Consider the following 23,682-nt stretch of genomic DNA (forward strand, 5'->3'; position numbering starts at 1 on the left):
TCAGAATGCAAAATGTTTCCATACATACCCCGAAGGTACTGGCACCTGAACTTTTATGCATAGCGAATGTTAAAAGAAGACATACCTGGATCAAGAATTGTCTAAGTCGTTATCTCTGATCCTTAACAAGTTAAATGTCGAGGAAAGATTAGCAATCATTGTAAGGTATAATTGGGCGGTAGAGTTGACACGATAAAGAAAGATTGGTTCAGAGGGTAACATGTGTATACACCCTTATTTCTGTTTCCTTATCATGATCAGCGGCGTAACGCCAGAGGGTTGGAAGGGGCGTGGCCCCGAGCTCCTATGGGCCGAGCCTAAAAAAGACGGTGCATGCAGGACATCGCGTTCAAAATGAGAGGTTCAATATAAGTCTATATGGAAACTGATTCTCATATATCAAGTGCAGTCTCTCAATTGATCGCTTCGTGCTCTTTTTAGAGGGGCCATGGAATAATTTTTCCCCTCCCCTACCTACCATCATCACTCCCCCACCACCCCCCCCCCCGCCTCAAATTTCTCGATAAATAAAAGGACCTCTAAATACCAGGGGCATCTCTCTGTCCTTACTGTACAGAGAGTTACGGAAGCAGAACCGAATGCACTACTATAGACATGAAATCGTTTAGAGCGATATACATTCATGACGTTAAAAACCACAGAAGTACGCTACCGCCATTTGTAATGGCGCCAGTCGGTCTGGTTGATAAAATCACTCATTTGAAACTGAAAATGATCAACGTAAGATTACACTATTTTACTGCAGTGTAACAAATTCTATACTTTGATTGTCACAGTATGCAAAAATACCCGAATACAGTCTTGATGTACAACTTATGTATACTAAAGTACCGGTTCCGAGAAAACAGATACAGATAATAAATAGTTTACATTACAGATTAGATGCTACTCATTACTGAAGACATCCATCAAGGAGCTGACTTTCTACAAGCATCGGAATGTTTAATTTAAAAACAAAATCAATGTTGAGATCGTTTTGATAAGAGTATAAGGTAGAGAACTTGGATGAATGGTTGTCTATGTAGACTTATTTATGTAAACAGAGGAAAGGTATTCTGACGGTCAGAGTAGGCATTTCCCTGATGGTGTTACAGTCGGTTCCACATGTAAAGTAAATTAATCCAGGGGCGTATCCAGGGGGGGGCGCAACAGGCGCGCGCCCCCCTATTGGCCGTCACCAAAAAAAAAAGTTTAGCAAAAAAAAATAAAAAAATTGATGACGACCTTTATGTGAGATGTCGGTGATCGCTCAACCCCCCCCCCCCCCCCTCCCGTATGCTTTATTTTTTGTTTGCCAAAAAAGGTTCTGGCGAAGTTCGGCGGCATAATAGTTTTAGAAACATAGATGGTAATTGTGTTTGTATTATCACTATAAACACTAAATGACATGCCAGCCATACTAAATTGTGCATTTTGTGTCCATATTTACTGGAAATGTTGCTTATTATTAAGGTCGAAAAATGGATCACATATGGCCATGGGCGGCGATCCTGGGTGGAGGGGGGATATATCCCCCCATGAAAATGGGTGGAGGGGATGTAATGCACCATATCCCCCCCCCCACCAAATGCCAGGGATAAGAATATTTTCATGCCTACATTTATGCATCTTCGTTAATGTACGGCTCTTTTTTAGCTTCATTTCTCGCCTACCATAAACGCAGTGCGATCTTTTCAAATAAAGCGTCTTTATAAAGCAAAAATAGTTGACTGTAGGCTTCATTGGCCCTATAACAACAAAATGTATTATTGCGCCCACGGTATTGATATAGTACATATATGCACCCTCATAGTATTCATATAGGCCCTATAGTAGGCCTACACACGTACATGTTCCCTCGAACACCTGAGAATCTCATGTAACCAGGGTAATGCTTAATACACGTTTCACCTGGATGCCCTAGCAATCAGTACCTAGGAATGTAAGTATGTGTAATTGTGTATTGCATGTGTATAGGCCTATAATAGCCTGCATGAGGCCATTTTCTTCATCGAATAATATAACAGAGCTCTCGAACATTCTAACGTTGCGCCTGAAACAAGATTGACAGGGGCAATTTTCCCAAAATAACACCCGAAATTTTAAAAAAAAGTATTTTGGATCCTGATTATGAGATATTTCGGACATGACATCCCTATTTTAAAGTTGGGTATAAGCCGCTTGGAAACCTCGGGAAGTGCCGTTTCCGGCCATCTAGAGGGTTTGTTAATCCCAAAATTTTCTTGTACGCTTCGCGCCAACCCATGGTGGCGCTACGCTTAGATAGTCAACAAGGTCATATCCCCCCCCCCCCAATCGGAAGTACGGATCGCCGCCCATGCATATGACACCATTTTGCATTTCAGCCCTTCTATGAAAGCAAAAATTGTACACCCCTCCCCTTAGACCCATCCCCCAGGACGGCGATCATTCATGCCTGGCGCCCCCCCTATTGGAAAATCCTGGATACGCCCCTGTTAATCACACGACGTGGAGACCAGAAGGGGTTGCATGCATGGTGAAGTGGGGAGGGGGGGGGGTGATGGGATGCTTCCGTTAAAACAAACTTTGCAAATGACAGTTACGTTATGTTTTTATGCTTTCTTAAAGAGTGATAAAAAATTAAAAATATAATAATACAAAGTCAAGTCACCGTCAAGTTACATTTCACGGATGTTGAACTTGAAAAGTCAGAAATTACTTAATGGCAACATATTTTTGGGTGGGGGAGTAAGGAGGTAGTAAGAATATATAAATTAACCTTCTCTTTGCCTCATGGTGAAACAAACTATATATAATGGCTCTCTTAGTTCGATTAACTGCAGTCTCATTTTGAGCATGACCCGTTATGAATTTGACTAATCCCCTATAAACTTCATTAATTTGACTAATCCTCTAAAACGATGCATTTAGTGATCGCAATATCTACACTGCTCATGATTAGGCCAAACTAAGCAACTAACTTGTTTCTATTCCCCTCCCACATCCTCTTTTGCCCCACCATACACCCACCTTTATTATTGGCGCGCGAACGGTTGAAAAATGCTGTCTCAAACGTGATTTCAAATGATTTTCTTTTTTTTCTTTCTTTTTTGTGGGAATCACCGATAAATGAGGATTGTAATAGACTACATAGGCACAGTTCCAAAGGCATAAACCACAAGACTATTTCAAAATCACATACCCATGTAACTACTCTATGTCAAAAATAAGGTCCTCTTTCTTCCGTTTTGGAAAAATTTCAGATGAGAAAAGAAAAATTCTGATTACGATATTTCTTGAAACATTTCAACCCTCCAATTTGAATGATCCTGTTATTGATGGTGCTAAATATTATACGTTGCTGATACGCACACTCCTGATAGATTTATTTTTTGAACTATTTCACGTATAGGTTTACCACCAACCCCACGGGCTTCAATCGTGTGTTCATATTCTTTCAAGCACCCGCTTTATTGTTGGAAATCTTTCAAGTACCCCCGTGCACTTTATCTTTTTTTTTCACCTATCGAGTATTTCAATGGCTTCAGGAACAAGTTACTGTTGCAGTTATCCTTGTTTGATGGTAGAGAATACTAATAAAGTTTCTAGTTTTCCGTTTTTAAGCATTCTTTTTATGATTGATCCATTCCGACGATAACGGCAATAACATAATTCATGGTGACTATGTAACTAGTATAACATTTGGTTTCAATTTGAGGCATTGCTTGAAAGGACTCGCTAAAGCAATAGATTAAGTTATCATGATACGGTACTTATCGTAATAATTACAGGCATTAATGAAGTTCGTTTATACATTTTCAAGCATTATCTTATATGATTCACTAAAACAATATTCAGGCAATATCGTTTAAAAATGTTTTCAATCACGTTTATACATGATTCATCAACAAAAAATAATAACGTGAAAGTTATATTGATTATGTATACATGAAAAAATGGTAAGTCTCCGGTATGACTTTAAATGGTCCACTGAAACAAATATAAAGTTATTATGATATACTGACGGTCAACTTGAAAATATCCAGGTTTAAATTTCAAGCATTATTTTACATGCTTCACTTAAACAAGATGTATTCCTAGCAAACAAAGCACACTAAGCATATGCATTTAATCAAATCGGCAAAAATTAAGTCACAAATTAGACAATGTATGATTTATGAAACAATTCAAAATTGCTTACCCAGAAATGCAGTATTGGCTCAAGAAGGGAAAAAAACCTTATGTTGGCTTCACTTCTCGCTTCTGAATTAATCCATGACAATATTAGACGCTGCTTTGAAAAGGCTCACTTGAGATCGTTGAGAAAATTAATTATGTTCCTAAGATCATAAAATATTCATTCACAAATTGATCACCTCTTTTCTTTCCGAAATAAATAATCCCTCAAGATTTGCCTTTGAGGGACATATTCTGGCGGATGTCAACTCAATTTCCTGCTCAGCAGTTGTCGTGAAGAAGAGCAAACTAAAAATTGACTCCTCCTGAATAAAAACTGAAGCTTTCAGCCAATGAGATCTTATTCTGCTTTATAGTTCCAGTGTTTGCTTTTTCAAATAACTATCTTCGTTCCCCTGATTTCGTCGGTGACCTTTCTTGCGCCTTACCGTATTCGCCGCGTTTTTTTTTTGTGTTTTTAATCTGCCGAAAGTAACGCGTCCTGTCGCTATTCTGCAATAGTCTGCTGTCAAACTACACTAGTTAACATGCTACCCAGCAAAGAATGTGAGAAGAGGGCGTTATTCGTGAAAGTCTAATGTCTCTCTGAGCTGTTTAGTGCCAGACGACACCTTTATCCGAAGTAATGTCTTGAATTTATTCAAGAGCTGCGTAGTTAGTCTTAGGATGCATGGAAGGAACGCGTTTTATGAAAGGTGGTCACCTACCCCCCTCTCCATCTACCCCACCCCCCCCCCCCCCACGCATGTATGAGTATAACGTGAATTTCAAGCAAAATCATATATTTGTTTCTTCTTTTTTTAATGCGCGGTTCTGGTATTTGTGCCCGATTTAAATTGTTGGTAATCCGTAAGATGTAACGCCTTTATACTCCACGTAACATTCGCGTGTAAATATGATGGCGCTATTAAAGTAATCTGAAGCAGTTAGAATATCTTTCATGTCGGTTACCACGTGATGGCACTACTTTCCGATCGTCATTTGAGAATAGCGTTCTCAACAAGCTACATATATATTCAGTGATCACAGTTGACTTCACCCAAAGTCTACTCTGAAACAACAAGCGAGCTGAAACTAGTTTTGGTCGACATGGCGCGCAATGTCACTCAAAACGTCGGGATGGAGCAGCTCACCCATGTTAGTGAACGCGAAAGACTTCAGCACGTTGAGAATTGGAATTTCCAGCGTGTTTACCTCAAGAATTGGAATTTCCAGCCACATACGAAGCCTGATGATAAAGACGAATATCTACATAACTTCGGAATGGGGAGGGGGGGGGGTTCTGGTTTTGTATTGCTTGTATAGAGAAAGTACATACACTTACGGATTTTGAATTTAAGTTGATAACGTCAAGGGAGTTGTATTGAAGATCGGGCGTATTGCGCCACATTCAGATAAATATTTTCCCTCACTGTTGGGGACACTTATGAAACTACTAGATGTTATACAGCACCTAATTGTATTCTGGTCATTTGATTGGTCAATTGCTCGTTAATTGCATGCAAAATCCGCTCTATTCCACTCTATGAAATAGAACCATGGGTTATACTTTTTTGGTAGCACTTTTTTCAATAGTAAGAGAGCAGAGAAACCTGTCTGTTCAAAACAATCTGTTGCATGAGTACATTTTCCCATCTTAATATAATATGTTGTATAAAACAAATAATGAATGGTTTTCATTCGTGCAATATAGTGCAAATATTTCATTCGTTGAAAGACGTAATTTGTTCCATTCAACTCGGCTGCGCCTCGTTGAATGGAACATTCCATCTTTCAACTCATGAAATATTTGCACTATTGCACGAATGGAAACCATTCATTATTTGTATACTATTGAATGAAAATATAGCTACATGTATGTAATCAATAAAAGTACTTACTCTTATTGATGAATGATATCATTTTTGCTACAAAATGTTCGATTATCAATACATCTTTTTTTTTTTATAAATATCGTTTTATCAATGTTGCACTTATTAATAATAATCATAATATCATTCAATAAACTCGATAAATAACTGAATGTTTGTAGAGTAGTTCTTTCATACTTTTTTTGGGGGGGGGGGAATTAAAAGATTATAACATTTTTGACATCAGATGTATATGTTAAGATCCCTATGAAACCAAATGATCAGAGTTTGCATTAATTATATTCACTCAGGCAAATATTAACACTATTCAAGGTGGGATGACGAAAACGGCCGACCACAGATTTGATATCCTAAATTATTAACTACAATCGATTTTCGTCCACTTTGATTGAATCATTGCAAGTGAAAAATCTTAAATATAAGTTACATTGAATAGAGAAAGTGGTATGTTTACATTTGTTTGAATATCAACACACTTCTATACCACCAGTCTAGGCCTATATATTGTTGCCGAAGCGTTCCCAAACGTTCCAAAACGGCAACGTCTCCATGGCATGTAGCAAAATATTGTCCAATCTTAACAGCTTCAACGTGAAAACTTTCAGACTTCCTTCGACAGATGAGGGGTAAAACAATATAGCAATATCTTCGTCTAAAACAAATCTCTCTTTTTGTTTTTGGTTTCAGGTCGGTCTATATGTAAATATTAAGTGTTAGGAAGATTCTTCAGATTCTGAGAACGTGTAACCTTAAAACATTAACACAGGGATATGCCTTGATTAAAAAATGTAAACTTTAAATGTTAATGATAATATTACAAAAAGTCGTTATGGAAAAAAATATATGACATTTGAAGACATACATCAATGAAGAATATTGTAATTTGCAATACTAACACTATATGTAAAATTATGAATTAATCGTGTGCTATTCTATTATGAAATATCGAACATTACTACAGGGTTGAAAGCGAGTCCCCATTTCTCAGCTCCTCAACTGTCTATACCAAGCTAACAGTAGGAGTATAACACCTGGAGATATTAAAAAACCACTCGCTTTCACAAAATAAATAATTGCCGCAAAATAATCCACACCATCAATTTATTTATTTTTCAGGTGTAGCATAAACAGATCAGAACATCTGCGTGTCACGTGGAAATGCAAATAGCGCCCTGATATGTACCGAAAAACAATTACCAGCCATAAGTTGAAACCGGCTGCCGACAGTAAACCATATGGGCCCTATTTACTCATTAGGGCCTATTGATTGATGATTTTATTCATTTTGTTATGTCTTAAATAAAGTTGACAACATTTCTTAAGTTCTTTCCCGAATTCAACCGAAATTCTGTTCTCACGAGAGATAGTTTGCGAGTGCTATATCCAGACGTCTAAAGGTGTCAAACATACAAGAAATTGCTCACCAAAGCCCAAATAATGTATGGTTGTATTTGGGCCATTTCTATTTCCGCACTGGGGCACTGTTGCTCCTTGCTCCGCCATTGCATGTATTACTTGTTCTGTTATAACCAAGACCCTTGTAGTTTATACTGGAGATAACGGAACACTGTGCCAAACATTTTCTACGTCTAAAATACTTTTTTTATATCTGCTAGATTGAATATTATAAGGTAGTCCAAATGTTTGTAGTTGGTAACCAATCTGACCAGCCACTATTCTGCTAGTTACGTTTCATGCATTTACAGCTGACAATGCGATATTATTTATCAGACAACTCAACTAAGTTTTGAGTGTGTTTTTGCAGCCATAAAGTTTACTTGTGACCGATGTGACGTCATCACATTCAAACGATAGCATGAAGAAACCGATGAAGACAAGAACATTTTGCTGAAAGACAAAAACAAACTAAACTTACCGATTCCTTCTAAAGAGTGACAAACATTTAAGGTATATAGAGATGCACTACCATCTTTCTCGTTATCTCCAGTGTCTTGACTTCCTCCTCGCCAGTGGGATTGTGTCAGCTATAACACGTGTTGTACGAATACATATCTCTGTATAATATACATGCAGAATATGTCAGATTTTTCTCTTTTTTGAGTTAATATTTTTGGATCCGTCATAAATCGTGTTCCTGTCGAAGCTGACATCGTTATTCTTGGGTTTTATGGGCGCTTTCTTCACAGCTTGTATAGAGATGTCGTGTTTGATGTATGAATAGGACTCTTTCATGTTTCACCGTGATTGAAATACCAACCGTAAACTATACAATCGTGAGAACAGTTGGAATTTGTTTGGCGTATACAATAAATAGTATTTCTATAGTATAAATATATTCTATTCAATTTGGCAAGATACAAAGTATGCTAAGAATGGAAGGTTTAGAATACGTCAAGGTGGCATATACTCAATACAGAGTTGATATCAGTCCGCCGCAGTGTTCTGAGGAAAACTCACGAAAGCAACATCAGAGAAAAAAATGTATATGTTATCGAACATGATCTATATGTGTGTGTGTGTTTGTGGCTTGGGTGTAAGATTACACAAACGAAAGAACACGTGGTGCTAAAATTTGGTAAATTGAGGCAAATTTAGACCACTTTATAGGTCTTCCACTGAGAGCAGCGTATGAAAATTGTTTACTGTTTGGGCTTGTTAACAAGTGACGAAAATTTCATGGTCATGATACGGAAAAATTGAAGGTGCCATGAATGGCCCAATGTGTCAGCAATATCCAGCAATGGGTGGGGGTGGGGTTGTTAGAAACAACTTAGACATTACATCTGACAATTTAGTGTGTGAAAGTCACCGGGGATATTATACGGAGTATGCTATGAGTGGCTCATTAGAACATTTGATTACTTTAAAACAGCAACATATTTCCTCTTTCCAACAAACCGTCTAAAGTTACTTGAGCAATGTTCTACATCAGGTTTACGTAGATGTTCCTTTGTCCCAAACAGTTTAGTGGATGAAATAACCCAGCATATTTAGCTATTTAGCCGAGTCTCTTATTCGAGACCGACTAGTTTTTAAACTAGAATTCTATCACATAGCGATGACTGGGTTCTAGCGCCCCCTCCCCCCTCCCCGAGGCTGAAGTGTAGATGCTTCTTGTTCTCTCGTATTACGCTTAAGGTACTCAAATAGACGAAATTGAAAGAGAGAGGGAGAAAGGGTGCGGGAAAGGGGGAGGGGTCCGCGAGCAAAGCCTCCCGTATAGCTGTAGCATGTTGTTTGTCGAACTATTAATTAATCAAAGCTGGGTTTTGCAGAAGTAACAGAGCCAAAAAACGATCTCTTTCTCTTGATGTGTCACATCCCACAGCCACCCCCACCCCCGTATGTACGTCCCAGGGAGCAACACTCTAAATAACACAGGCAAGACCAAGTCTCAGAATTAAGAGAATCTGGAAATTCCATTCGTTTACCTTCCGTAATGATCCATGTCGGTAATGGTCTCTACTCATGCAAGGAGATATAGAATTAGAACCGGGATACCGCCCTCTATTTAGTAACGACACTAATACTGTAGCATATCCTTAAAGATTCCCAAAGTGCATCATCATAGCACAATTTACAAGAGTTCCCCCTCCTCTCACCCCCCCCCCACCCCCGCCCTCAAAGAACTTTGGGCAGAGTGACGGGTGCGTGCATGTAAGGGGAGAGGCGGCTTGCCGTTTACCAAAAGTGTACTTTAGACCATCGATGTATTGTTAGGTTTTTCATGACGCTAAAGCAGCCAAATGCGTGTGTAAGAAGTCGAGTGGCTTATAGTTTACATCTCTCAACGGGCTGCCACCACAAGTTACAGTTTTAGCTCATTTGGAAAAAAAAACGTGGATTTCCCTTGGACGAAGAACCCGCCTTACTTTGGCCGGCCAGAGATCGAACCCACGACCTCCCCTACCCCACATTGTTTTTAATGCCACTACCTTCACCCAATAGACCGTATACATAGCACTGGTGTTAAATAACGGGAAGCAATTGAAGACATGGTACGTGCGTCTTAAACCCGCATAAAAAATCCCTTCCTTGCAATATACTGGAGACATAAATTGAAATAAATTAGTCAAACATGAAATTTATTGCAAAGAAAGCGACAGCGTGTCAAAAACATATACGGAACAACAACTTCAATAAATAGTTTCAAATATTTAATGTGAATTTCTGCAACTGAATTATCTTTTTTTAAAGAATGTCGAACGAAAAAAAAAATGGTTTTCTTTAATTATTCAAAATCATTCTTTCTAACGTGAAATTATACTTTAAAATATTCAAGAGAGTGAAATTCCAAACATGTTTGAAACATTTATACTCTTCCATTTTTTCAAAATCTTACAACCGATAATTGATATGATCGATCCGTAACGCACATATTTGTAGAGCTTCTGTTTTGTTTTTGAGCGCGGGGGGGTGGGTTCTTTCTCAACAGTGCACATTTCAAGATTATTCTGTACGTGGAGATTAATACCGGATAGTCCAGGTGTATCATTGACCGATTAGAAGAGAAATATATTCTACAGCAGCCGGGAGAATTTTGCATTCAATTCCTACGTATTGTTTTCAAAAATACTGATAGTTCAAATTCACTCCATGTTGTACACCAAGTGAACTTGTGGCAAACAGGTGTGTGACGTCATAGTTCAACAATGACAATAAAATGATTTTAATTGCTTTAATATTATTCTTTTTCTTTGACTGTGTTGTTTTGAGCTTGGAGTGGAAACAGAATTTCAGTTTTACCTTCAGAATGTGAAGTTGACAATAGACCAATGGTTGTAGTATATTCATATTGGGGTCATTCCGTGTCAAATCACGGATGGCTGTTGCTGCACCCTCTCCAAAAATTCCAATTTTTTTTGTATGATTGGAACACCATAATATAAGCATATTCTGAAAATTTCAGTTGCATTGCTTCACAATTGGCCGATTTATCACACTTTTGAAATTCCGCAATTTGTCGCCACCGTGGCATTTTGGCATTTTCTTGACTTTTGAGGTCTCATTTCTCAGCAATTAAACATCCTACTACCTTTCTATTATACAGATGCACATAGAGTCTATCCCATAGAACAGGAATATAACAAATAAGGCTTCAACAATATTGTCTTGTGGAGTTAGGTCAACTTAAAAGTGTCAAAATATTCGATTTTTGTACTTTTCACTAAAAAATGTGCTACTTTTAGTTTTAGTGATAAATTGCTCTTAAACCATTACTACAGGGTACTTGATAAATCGGCCAATTGTGAAGCAATGCAACTGACATTTTCAGAATATGCTTATTGCATGGTGTTCCAGTCATACAATAAATTTTGGGATTTTTCAAAGATGTCGAATTACAACATACCCCAAAATCTGGTGATTTGATATGGAATGACCCATTGGTTAATACATGATAACATTAAAGTAGAAAAAGTGAACGCAAACTCTGAAGAAACCATAAAGCCATTTTTGTCAATAAGCATCTTCACGTAAACTATAGTGGTACAAAACGTAACAATTTCAATTTGTTGTTTACCGAAAAACAGAATAAGAGAATGTAATTAATTAAATTATACTAGTGAGAGCTATAAACTTATGTTTCTCTTTTATCAGTCATAAAACACGTTAAACCCTGGTTATACCCTTTGTAACCAGGAAAATATCCACTATAGAATGCTTGATCAATGCTCATCGAATGATTTATATCAAACGGGTATTCCTGATCAGAGAGAACACACATTAAATCAGACAACTTTATCTTTTTACTGATTGCATTTGCAGTAATTGGTTTTATCAATTAACTTTTCTCACAACGTCTATTTGGTCATGTTGTGGATTCAGATTAATCCGTCCCCGGATGTTGCTTTTTCAGCCCTTCCCGAGGATACTTTTTTTCACCCCTTCTATAGAGATCCCACCTGGACACCTTTCTGTTATTATCTCTAGAACACCGCTTGCAAATACATATGACTCAGAGGTCATCATGTATTGCCCCACAGGTAGGCAAGAAAGTATAAGAGAGAGCGAAAAGATTTCACTGAACTCAAAATTCACCAGTGTTTAGTTTTCTGCAATAATCAACAGATGTTTTGCTCACCTAACAAAATTTAGCAAATCCTCGATATCATGGGGATTTTTTATTAGTCCGAACGATCACTATTAGAAACCAGGCTTTTAGCAAGTTTATCATGCTACAATTTGGCGCCATTTGTGGTTTTCTTTCAACATCGTGAACGTTACCAGAATCTGTGGCACACACGTTGTATTAACGTGACAGCGGTATGCCGAAAGTCTTTACTACAGAGAGAGTACACAATGCAATTCCACCAAGCAGTGGAACTTACCAGGTTCCCAATTATTGTAAACAGAGCATGTGGTATTTCCGTCACTTCATATGCAAGTAGTAAGTACATGACAGAGAATGGTATCCAAGCGACGAGAAATCCGAATGTCAGTAATAAAGCTGACTTAAGACCTCTCCACTCACTAAGCCTTCGAACAGGGTATCCCTGTGAAGAAGCGACAGTAGCTTGTCGTAATCTGTTTCCTGTGGTGGTGTGGGAAGTCGTCGAAGCCCACGCTATCGCTATTCGCTTCGCCTGCTTTCTTGAAATAACAGCGATATGAGCGTACATGGAACAAACCAAAATGGCGGGCAGGAAGACGCTCACGGTGAATATGACAGTAGTCCATACTTTCAAACGAGGGTTCCCGAATGAAATGATGCAAAGTCCAAAACGGGGTTCATAAGTCGAAAATTCCAAAAGGCTCTCGTCTGTTGAACAAAATCCCAATAAAACGGCTAAAAGGATCATGAGCATTCCCACAACTGCAGATGCCTTTTCTTTAGTTACATACATAGCAGAGTGCAAAGGCCGGGTGATCGATATATATTTATAAATTGCAACACAGAGTACGATTGCTACGTCGCCTAATGCACTCCATGGCAATATGTATCCTACCAGCCTACACCATAGCCTACCATGAGCTTCCAGGCTATCGTAAGGGCCTAAGCTGATTGAATAAAGAAGGTACGGAAAGATAAACAGACCTGTTAATAAATCTGTGACAGCTAAAGAAATTAAGAGAAATTTATAGGTATCCGAAACGTTTGGTAGGCGAGGGATAACTAAGAGGTTGGCAATGTTCCCAGTGATAGCCATTAGAGATATCGCTATGCCAACACCGCAGACAGTGTAGTGTGTGTAAGGCTGATGCGTTGTGTTATTTTCCATTTTTCGAATTAGTTCCAAATCAAAGTTAACGTGACGTCTGCTGTTTCGATGAAGCTATCCTGAGGCAAGCATGCACGAACAAGTATAGCTATAGCCAGTATAATTAATTACATCGGGTTTTAGAAGTGTGGTCGACAGTAAAGATAAACCTTCCATTGGTCATTTAGCTGTAAACATTAATGGTTCGTTATATCCGGAACAACAGCTCCGTCGCCTAACCTCTTCTCCATTCCAGTGTGACATAAAAGTCTCAATGTGTTTCAGCTATATAAGAACAATCCGAAAGAATCAATTCGTTATATAGTGAAAGTATACGGTTTCAACCTGCCACGACCTGCTCGCACAGCCCATCCACGACTTCACATCACCTGACATGAGTTCACCGTAGACTTATAACATCTAGATTTCGAATTCCTCAATGGCTCTCTTTGCACGTTCTTTATATCTCTTGTTTCCAAATGTGACCATATGAAGTATAGTTTACGATGATTGGAAAAAGGTGAAAATGGAAAAGTTTATAGATAAAGGAACTGATATGATAAGTATATAATAACGCACAGTCACTAACGCTTGCACATATTCCCATCGGTAAAGCACGAACTGCAATGATATTGTCAACATATTCCAATGTTTTGGATTGTGCTCATGGTGATTCCATCACAGATTATATAAGCTGACGGCTGAGGTAATTTAACCTCCTACAGTCAAACAAAATAAACCAACTTTCAAGTTACGTAAACATATATATATATATATATATATATATATATATATATATATATATATATATATATATATATATATATATATATATATATTTATATATATATATATATATATATATATATATATATATATATATATATATATATATATATATATATATATATAAATATATAAACAAAGAAACCTTCACGTTAGTAGGCCCATATGGGCTACCTGTCTCACTTTAGACAACTAATTATGCTGTCCTTTAGAAATCTGCGATAAAAATGAGATTGTTGAGCGTTAAATCATCCAAGAAATTTCTTCTTCCTTATCAAGCATACATTTCCCGTCTTTTCATTTTTCCTTTTTTAATTACAGTGCATCCGATATCGACATCGACGAATGATTTATGAATGTTTCCAAACAGTAAAAGTGTCATCACGTGACTCGTGTGACGTAAATTACGATTAGACATGACGCGCTGCCAGAGAGAGATGAATTTATTTACATTTTTTTGTTTTTTTAAACTTTATATCGAAAGTAATTACCACAAGTTTCCACTTGGACGTTTTCACGGATCTTGACATGTATAAACACATAGCCATGATTGCTATACTATAACTAACATGAACAATCTTAACACTTATCGTAACCCGTTGACGAGATTTTATGTTTCAGCAAATATTAGTTAAGAATGACTTCAATTAATAATGTCAATAATCTCTTTTAATGGGTTAAACTTTGTTTATATATCTGTCTCTTCCTGTGCAGAACGTTTGGCGAAAGTGTGTGTGTGTTCTTATAATTTTATGTAGGCCTATGGGCATACATGGAATGCACGCGTGAACTTGAAGCTCTTTAGATGTAGCAATTAGCCAATCTGGTGGCGCATCAGGCAGTATAGGTATACTGACAGATTTAACCAAATGAGCATCAATTAACATTGAACTCATCACAATTTGTCTTCGTAACTTCCCACAGCCTATATACACTCTATAATGTAAGTCTCGAAAAGGCTGACTTTATACCGTTATCTCATATGTAATGTTCAGATGTGGATTTAAAAGTGCCATTTGTAACACTTCTGTTGTAGATTTGAGCATTCCTGCAGACGGTTTCGAGCTTCCGTGGCCTTTAGTTACGGGATGTTGTCGCAATTTGCCCACCCCAACCTTACATCATCCCTTCTCCTATCGAAAGACCTGCATGGTTCTACCTCTGTTCTCCACCCTAGATAATATATTCAGTGACTTAATCATAGTATATAGTTATCAACATCACAAGCATTCTCCAAATTTTCATTAATGGTGTGCGTACATTTCGCAAAGGTGTTTTGACCGAGTACCCCCTAAGGTATGGAAGCTCTGAGTGGACAGGCGACTTTGAATTTGTTAAATATTCACTTTTTCTTCTTTCTTTTTTCTCATATCCTTTTAGAATCTACTAAATTTCTTAAATACCCACACAACCGTCATATTAAACATCAAATTGAATTTACTTTTCTTAACATACCCATATGGACAATTCCCTTAATAAAGATATGTTGGTCATGTTAAGACGTCTAAGAAGATTATTTTAGAGGTTAAAACTGTGGTTGCCCCTTCAGGGCTTCCATACTAACCATATTATAGTGAGTGTTGTTACGTGGAACTCAAAGGTCAGTCGAATTTTCAGTCACACATTCAACTTGATGTTCAATTTAAAAACACATTACTGTTCGTGACAGGAAAAACATCCACTAAGTCACTGATTAAAAACTGACTGATTAGTCACATCTGTTATTATATTTACTTTCTTGGGTCCGTAGTTTGCCTTCAAAATTCCTTTGGAGTTGAGCATAGTTATCCACTTAGTTTTTGAGGTTGTCATGCAGGGAATGTTCGAATCTTATGAAGTTGTTGATCTTTTGTATGTGAGACTATAATGTCAGATAACGTACAGAACCGATGAGTGTAATATAGATAAGCGATGTCAACCTCCTAAAATAACTACCTTTAATCCATACTATAGTCAATGTGCACATCCGACGGACATGTAAAGGTACTGAGAAATGAAGATCTTAAGGTATCTCAATATTGCAAAATCTCAACGTAAAGATACTGAAATATTATCATCTCGTATCTCAATATTTTAATATCTTAATGCACACATATTAAGATACTAAGATATTTCACTTAAAATAAATTAATATCTCGTTGGCACCTTAAAAGCTCCGTCGGTATGTAAAAGCTAGCAGACAATCTTTTTAACCGTCTTCCCGCCAAAACAAATCCATCTGGAACGTCTCGTGTGTTATGACGACGAAGAGGTTACCAAAATGTATGTAAACACAATACCCTATACGGAAGGTGCCTCCGCATGGCTATAATAGTAGTTTTTCAACGTAGGCTAAATACATACACATATGTCCCTTAAATCTTCTCAACTTATGAAATAACTAAAAAAAAACATGTCTCTGCTAAAAAATATGAATATTATCGACTTTGTTAACTGCGCAATGCTAAATCATAGATTTAACGATGTAGTTTGCCTTGATATACGTCTACCATTTAACCTAGCCTATCTGATCCAATCTGTTTATGTTACATCAGTAATAACATAGGGGTTCTCTCTGCCCGGTCAAGATATACATTGTAAATTCACTCTGCTTGTTTACGGGATTACGCCCAGGGATTCAACAACCGGTTTATGGACGGTATAAATTTACTGGATGTGAAAAACTGAGATTTAAGCAACAGTACGTCCATACGTGAGACATATATAATAGTATCAACGCTAATATGAATGACGTCACAGCTAATATCACTGTTATATTAGATTAATAGAGAAAATACAGGGCTTTTTTCTTTCGTTTTTTTTATAGGAAAGAGTCCCTAACGAACTACAAAACCTATATACTCAATTTCTCAACAGATAGTAGTTTGTCCACCTCTCTCTTAATACCATTCAATTCTTTGTTTTTCCTTGTTTAGTTGCTGACTTATATAGCGTTGTTTTTGTTTTCTTTTTTTTTTAAGGAAACTGCTCTTGCACTATCCTGTCTTGCTATAAATCATAAACCACCAATCGCAACTGTTTTTTATGTGAAATGTAAATAAATACTGATCGAATAAAAAGACAGAGTAACAAACAGACAGGTAGTCAGACAGACGAGATACAGACGGACATTTATACCGACGAACAATTCTAAATACAATCATACTGACATATCTGAGACAGCCAAAAACAACCTCAAATATGAAAACGTTATGTTTTATATTTTGATCTGTCGACGAAAGATTTTTTTTTCATGTTAAACATGGAAAGCACCTTCTTAAGTTATATTACCAATTCCTTCAATTTTTGTCAAATCGAGTTTTGGCAGTTGTTTACTATGCATGGCTGAATCTCCTTAGTTAAAATCGAAGCCAGGTTTGGGGTTCATGGAGGGCAGGGGAAGGTTCATGTCGAGAGGTGAGGCGAGAAAGGGGGGGGGGAGCTGAGGTCGGAAGGGGAGTGGAGAGAAGGGGAAGTGTTCATCTCCGTGTGCTAACGAAAGTATATGAAATGAGATAAAAATCTTTCCTATTCATGGACGGCACTCCTTTAAGACACTAATGCAGCAGGTGTTTTCCCTATTACAGAAACTGCAAAGTTGGCTTTATTTTAAACTTACTAGGTGTGGTATAATAAGCCTTCAAACGGCTCAAAAACTGATTTAAAAGCTTGAATTGTTTGAGTCCACTCTTTATGCTAAAAGTTGTTACATATTCACACATGAATGTAAGGAGGGTGCACTGGTGCCAATGAACTCCAGACAAAGAGAATCTAGGGTGACGTTAAAACATCTGGATGCTGGGGACGGACGGGGGGGGGCTATACTTAAAGGCTGCCTCTATACAGATATAGTTCTTATAGTGTTTTATTAGTGTTGTTGTGTACTTTGGGCTTTGTTTACATCAAACATAAAAGTTTTCTATACAATTTTTGTTTAAGTGTCTCCGCCTCTCTCCACTTGACGACGAAGTAATTTACATAAAACGGTTCAGTGAGTAATTCTAAATGTTTACCCAACCGACAGCTGCAGAAAGGTAGGAAAAAACACTTTATTACAAGCTAACTTGTTCATTTTTCGACAGCGTTTTAAAGTGAATTAATTAAAGAAAGAGTAATTACGCGAATCGAAATTAAAACTCCGTTAAACATTAACAGAATCCAAAAAGGGAGTTTGTATACGATGCTTTTTAATGGCAACGACAATTTGTTTTCTAGCCAATGAAGTGACCAGGATAATCAATTCTGAACGGTACCACGGCTCTTTATCATTCAAGTAGTGACCGTATTAACACCACTGACAGATTAAAGCGATATGAGAGACGTTTATAATATAATGGTATAACGAGTAATACTTACACACACACACACACACACATATATATATATATATATATATATATATATATATATATATATATATATATATATATATATAGGCCACTTCCCATTGACAGTTGGGGCAAATGGTTCAGTCGAGGGACTCACTTTGTTTACATTACAAGAACAAGTTCACTGTTACGGGGTGTACACCCCTCTTTTCAACTCACAAAAAAAATCAAGTTTGGCTAAATTATAGACCTAATTTTTTTTTATCTAAAAGTGCATCAGAATGCACCTTTAACATGATTCCCCCATCCAACACCCCCCACCCCCACACACCCTCTTCTTGTTGTTGAAAATCCTGGATACGCCCGTTGTCCTGAACGTTCCTTTAATCCCTTAATAGTTTAAGCAAACGCAAACTGCTTCAATTTGATCTTCGTTATTTTCTTCTTATCGGTACACCAAAGGAAAACCACTTATGCTAGTTGTTTTGGGGGGTCATTTCAAGTTAATAATTAGTAGGAATAGTTTACGACATGTCATGGATGGATCTATATTTAGATAGAGATGCAATTACATCATTACTCATTTAAACGTAGGAACTCGGTTGAGTTTATTATTATTTTTTTTAGTTGTCTTCTAGTTTTTTCAGTTTTCATTTGAATAGAATACGTAACAACGTCCGCAGGTATCCACTTAAATCCAGATTGTCGACTATGCTTATCGGAATTTTATATATCGACGGTCAACCCCTCCCCCCCCCTGCTTCCGCCCAACGTATACCCACCCAACCCGCCACCCACACACAACGAAATCGAAACAATATGGAAGTTATATTGAACGACAATCGATTAAATGGTCGATAATTTCTCATTAGGATATTTTCTCTGAAGTTCAGTTTCTCTTCTGTTTTATTCTTTGTTTATAATCAGGGAGTTTCTCATGTGTTCAACAAATTTATGGATTGCTTGGAATGCTAAATCGCGTACGAAGTACCACTACGATCTTACATTACAGCGTGTACAAACATGCTTCTTACATATATATCGTTGGTATCGACTATAACTATTCGCATTTTGAATTGAGTCACTCAGAGATTCGACAGATGATTCCGTGACATTCTTATGTATCTACTTCATAACAGAGGAGGAACTATGGACTGTTTTCCAATGTAATTAGTTTTTAAGTATCTGTGTACAGTAGCGTGATAACTTAAAATGTCAACTTTTGAGTTACATGCGCACACACCCGCAAACAGTTCGGACGTAAACTAAATTTGTTCACTATAACTCAAGAGGACCGAAGCAATTACGGCGCTGCGATAAATCGCATCAGATTGTTAACTTTAATGTTACCGGCCATTTCCATGTGCAATATCTCATGATATGTTTAAGGAGCAATGCCGTTAATGTCAGAGGAATGCTTAGATATATAAATATTCTTAAGTCTGCATGGATACTTCCCGTACATTAAAGTACAGGAAAACACTGCCAGAATAATCGTACCGTGTCCTCGTGAATATATCTCAGTGGCTGCGAGGAGCTATATAGACGCATAAAAACGAAGACGGTTATTTCGCAAAGTGCCTATATAAGCTTAAAAAAAAAACGAGTTGCAGTTTTCAACTCAATTTACCGTGGAATAGCATAACTGGATGATTGATATATTAATTTAAAAAAACTTTTTTGTGTTTTTACTTGTCAAATATGTTTATTATGCACAATTACGGAAGACATAATCTGGCTTTTCCAAGTTTATTTTGAGAAGTTTATATCAAACCGCGCAACATGATTTTATTTACACGTCCTATGCTTTCAGACAAGATGAAGCGAGGCTGCTCATTAAACTAACAGATGGGCCAGATCTGCGACATTTCCTCGAAGTTGTGTATTTATATAACCACTGTATATAGGTTATTTCATGGATGCGGATGGTTACGAAGTATTAAGAAACTCTTTAAAGGATAATATCTGCATGTAATCACTTCTAACAAATTTATATCCGATATCAATCAACTTAATTTCGGAAATTTAACAAAAACATTTTGACGTCCACCACTGACCAAGAACCACAATTTCAGCCATCCTAAAACCTGGAAAACTGTTCGTTGTTTCTGTATGCATTATTTGATGATGGAAACAAAACAAAACTATCGCTTTGACCAATCGGAATTGATCAGTGGTCGTGTTGGCAATTCATTGAGCACGTGTCTCCACCATATGGGCTCATTTCTGTAGGACATGTTTGGAATCCTTCAAATGCGATATGTTGTGTATTTGGAAACAAACAAAACTGTCTATGATCTAATTTATTAGTATAGGCTTACACTGCACAATATAATTTATTGTGCCAATAAAAAAATGATCAAATTTCAGTTTCTGCTGGTGAGGTTTATCCATATACCATCCATTCGAACATCGGGACAAGAAATATGTTAATTTGATAGGCTACACCGAATCATATACCGTCCATATTCCGATATCAACAGCGAACGTTTTTTAATTTGCTTTTTAATTCATTAATTCTTAAGACGCGTGGAACTAGAACAAAGGATATTGTAATGAACAATACAATTAGTCCCACCGATACTACTGGGCCTCCCAATGAATCATCGTTATATCATACCGCGTTGTGCAGCTTAGGCTTGGCGGTGGGTGCAATGGCTGTGTGTGGCAATATTTTAAATGTTCTTGTCCTATCACGCTTAGCCAATGTAACAGATACGTATAGGCTTCTCCTCATAGCCCTAGCCGTCACTGACTTCTGCGCAGGCTTAACTTCATTTTCCTATCTTATTTACTCCATTCAAACGGATCCTGACAACCTCCATGCACATGACGGTTTCTGGTGTCGGTTTACCGGTTATGTGATTACCGTAATGAGCTTAAATGACGTAGCTGTCGTAATGTGTGTTGCCATCTATAAATACATAACTATAACGAAACCGCTCCGTTACAGTCTTTACCTGACCACGAGAAGAGCAGCCGTGGTAGTGCTTTCTTTATTCATATGGTTAGTGGTTAAAATAGGATTCTACAGTACCGGAGAACACATTCTTGATCGTTCCTCTTACCAAAAATATTTCGGTGTCTGTCTTGTGAATTTTGGAGAACCGACGTTACTTAATTGGACAGTAATAGTCTTTTCTTTGGATATTTATTTACCGATTGTTGTCGTCTGTTTTCTCTATGGTCACATCGCGATTATCGCGAGGCGACAAGCCAAACGTATCGCGATATCATCCACAGTGTCGTGTGATTCTCGAGGAATTGAACTCAGTAACCGGAACAACAATACGGTTACCAATAGAAATACCGTTAATGGCTGGAAGGGACTACGATCTGCGTTATTGCTGACATTCGGTTTTATCATTGCTTGGATACCGTTTACAATCGTGTTTCTGTTACTAGCCAGTGAAAAAGCAAAATTCAATCAGGTTTCCATCACGATAAGTGGCAATTTAGTAATGAGTACAACATGGTGGAATTACATTATATATTCACTAAGCAGTGCAGAATTTCGTAACACTGCGTTCGCTTTATTAGAAAATACGTGGCAGAAGGTGAAATTTTGGCGAAAAATTTAATTTCGTAAAACGAAACAAAATTTATTTGCTCTTTCTTTGCCTCTGTACAAATAGTTTCCAAGATGCACAAAGATAAATTTATATTTTTTTTTCTCGTTAAAGTGCTGAGATTTAAAAGAAAAAATATATTTAGTAGCTTATACACTGACAAATTGATCATTGATAATTTGGAGACAGTTCGCGGGTTGCAATATTTATCATCATTATGAATAACGATCGCCATTATTGTGCTATATATGCATATGCATTTGTTCGTGGAGTTTTCAACAAATTAAATCGATGCTCGTACATTTTAGCGTTGTTATAATTTTCTTCTATTACAATAGGAAAAAATAGTTACATTGTATGTCGCTCTTATTAAAAATCTATAACGATGTATCAAATAAGTATTGTTACGCTATGTACAAAGAACAAGAAACGTACGGGAGTCCGTTACGTCACAAGTAGCCTACATCTCAATGTACGAATGGCCACAGTTGGTGACACTATGGGTGTAAACCACTGAACTGCGAGAACATGGAAGGATGATAAACATTCACAGTTCGAACAGTTCAATGCGACCGAAATCCACACTACGCGGCCATTTTGCTTAGCTCAAGAAATCCCGGCGTGCCGTCGTTACATGACATGCCGATCTGTATGAAAACACGCATCAATCAAATTGAGGATTGTTAAAAGTAAAGAAAAATCCCCACACTCGTTTGTGTGAAACTTTTGGGGCAATTTGGTTGTTGCTATGTCCGGCGGAGGGGTGGAAGTGAGGAGATGGGGATGGGTTGAACTAATTCCCTTGTGGGGTCCAGGATACTGTCCAGCTGGGAGGGTCCTGAGGGGGAAACCCCGGAGGCTCCACAAAAATGGTCATGATGAAAACATGGAATGCATTAGCATATCAGACATTTCGATCAGGCTGGGTGCTGGGGAGAGAGAGTCGGAACAACACTTCTGGAGGAGGGAAATATACCATTTTTGCCACATCCCATTTGGTGTTGCAAAATTTTAGCGACCATGTGCCGCCCACCTCCCTCCTTGTGACGCCAAGTGCATTATATCATGGATATGCATGTAAAATCTAGCGCCGGCGCGTGGCGGGGTCCACAGATCCGCTGAAGACCCTCTGGTGGCCGGGAACCAGGGAGTAGGCCTAACTCGGGGCCAGAACGCTCTGCAAATTGGGGTAGTTTAGAGGCATGGACTGAAATTGAACGCCCGATAAATGGTCAGCGGCATAAGGTCCAGGGGCCAGATGTAGGGCTCCTGGTGGAGTCTAGGCAGTGGTGCTCAGATGGTCTTCCCACGGGTGAAGACCCCGAAAGTTCTACAAAAATGAATATTTTAGCGGCATGAATTGCACTGAAATTGAGAGTTAGCCCGAGTTCCAGTGGCATCAAGGGGGCCCGAGTTAGAGCCTTTGTGTTATGTAACACGTGCTCCCCTGTCCTTGGTAGGTATTGTAGAGCTTAAGTATAGTGGAGACAACCCTGGGTTCGGGGGACCAGCATACGTAGGTATAGGTAAATCGCGAAGGTACACATCTTCAGGAAACGTCATTGCTCACATATACACCGACAACAAGAAGAGAAATAACGGGAATTTCAGTAATGTTTTACGTCATCATATTAAATGTAAAAACAAAACACCTAAACGTTACGGCTTGAAAATAATCTCATAACATAATGACTTAAGGTAAATCGAGAGGGTTAAACATGAAAAAAATGTCAGCTTATATCAGTAGCGACGCATTACATGTTGACTATAGATTTGATCACAAGGTCTCACATGAGAGTGAAGACTTTTT

General features: G+C 37.8%; 1 protein-coding gene across 3 annotated transcripts in view; it reads right to left on the bottom strand.

The window, feature by feature from the left end:
* The window catches only part of LOC139975300 (uncharacterized), a 110,171-nt gene extending 102,221 nt beyond the window's left edge, over window positions 1-7,950 (bottom strand). Inside the window, exon 1 of one of the 3 annotated variants that reach the window (XM_071983123.1) lies at window positions 7,927-7,950. The gene's annotated coding sequence lies outside the window, so the exon portion shown is untranslated. Of the gene's footprint in view, window positions 1-4,183; window positions 4,693-7,926 lie in introns of those variants that run through there. The other 2 variants (XM_071983122.1, XM_071983124.1) reach the window with 2 other exon arrangements.
* Window positions 7,951-23,682: the final 15,732 nt, after the last annotated feature.

This window comes from Apostichopus japonicus, chromosome 10 (genome assembly GCF_037975245.1).
Source record: "Apostichopus japonicus isolate 1M-3 chromosome 10, ASM3797524v1, whole genome shotgun sequence".
NCBI lineage: Eukaryota > Metazoa > Echinodermata > Holothuroidea > Aspidochirotida > Stichopodidae > Apostichopus > Apostichopus japonicus.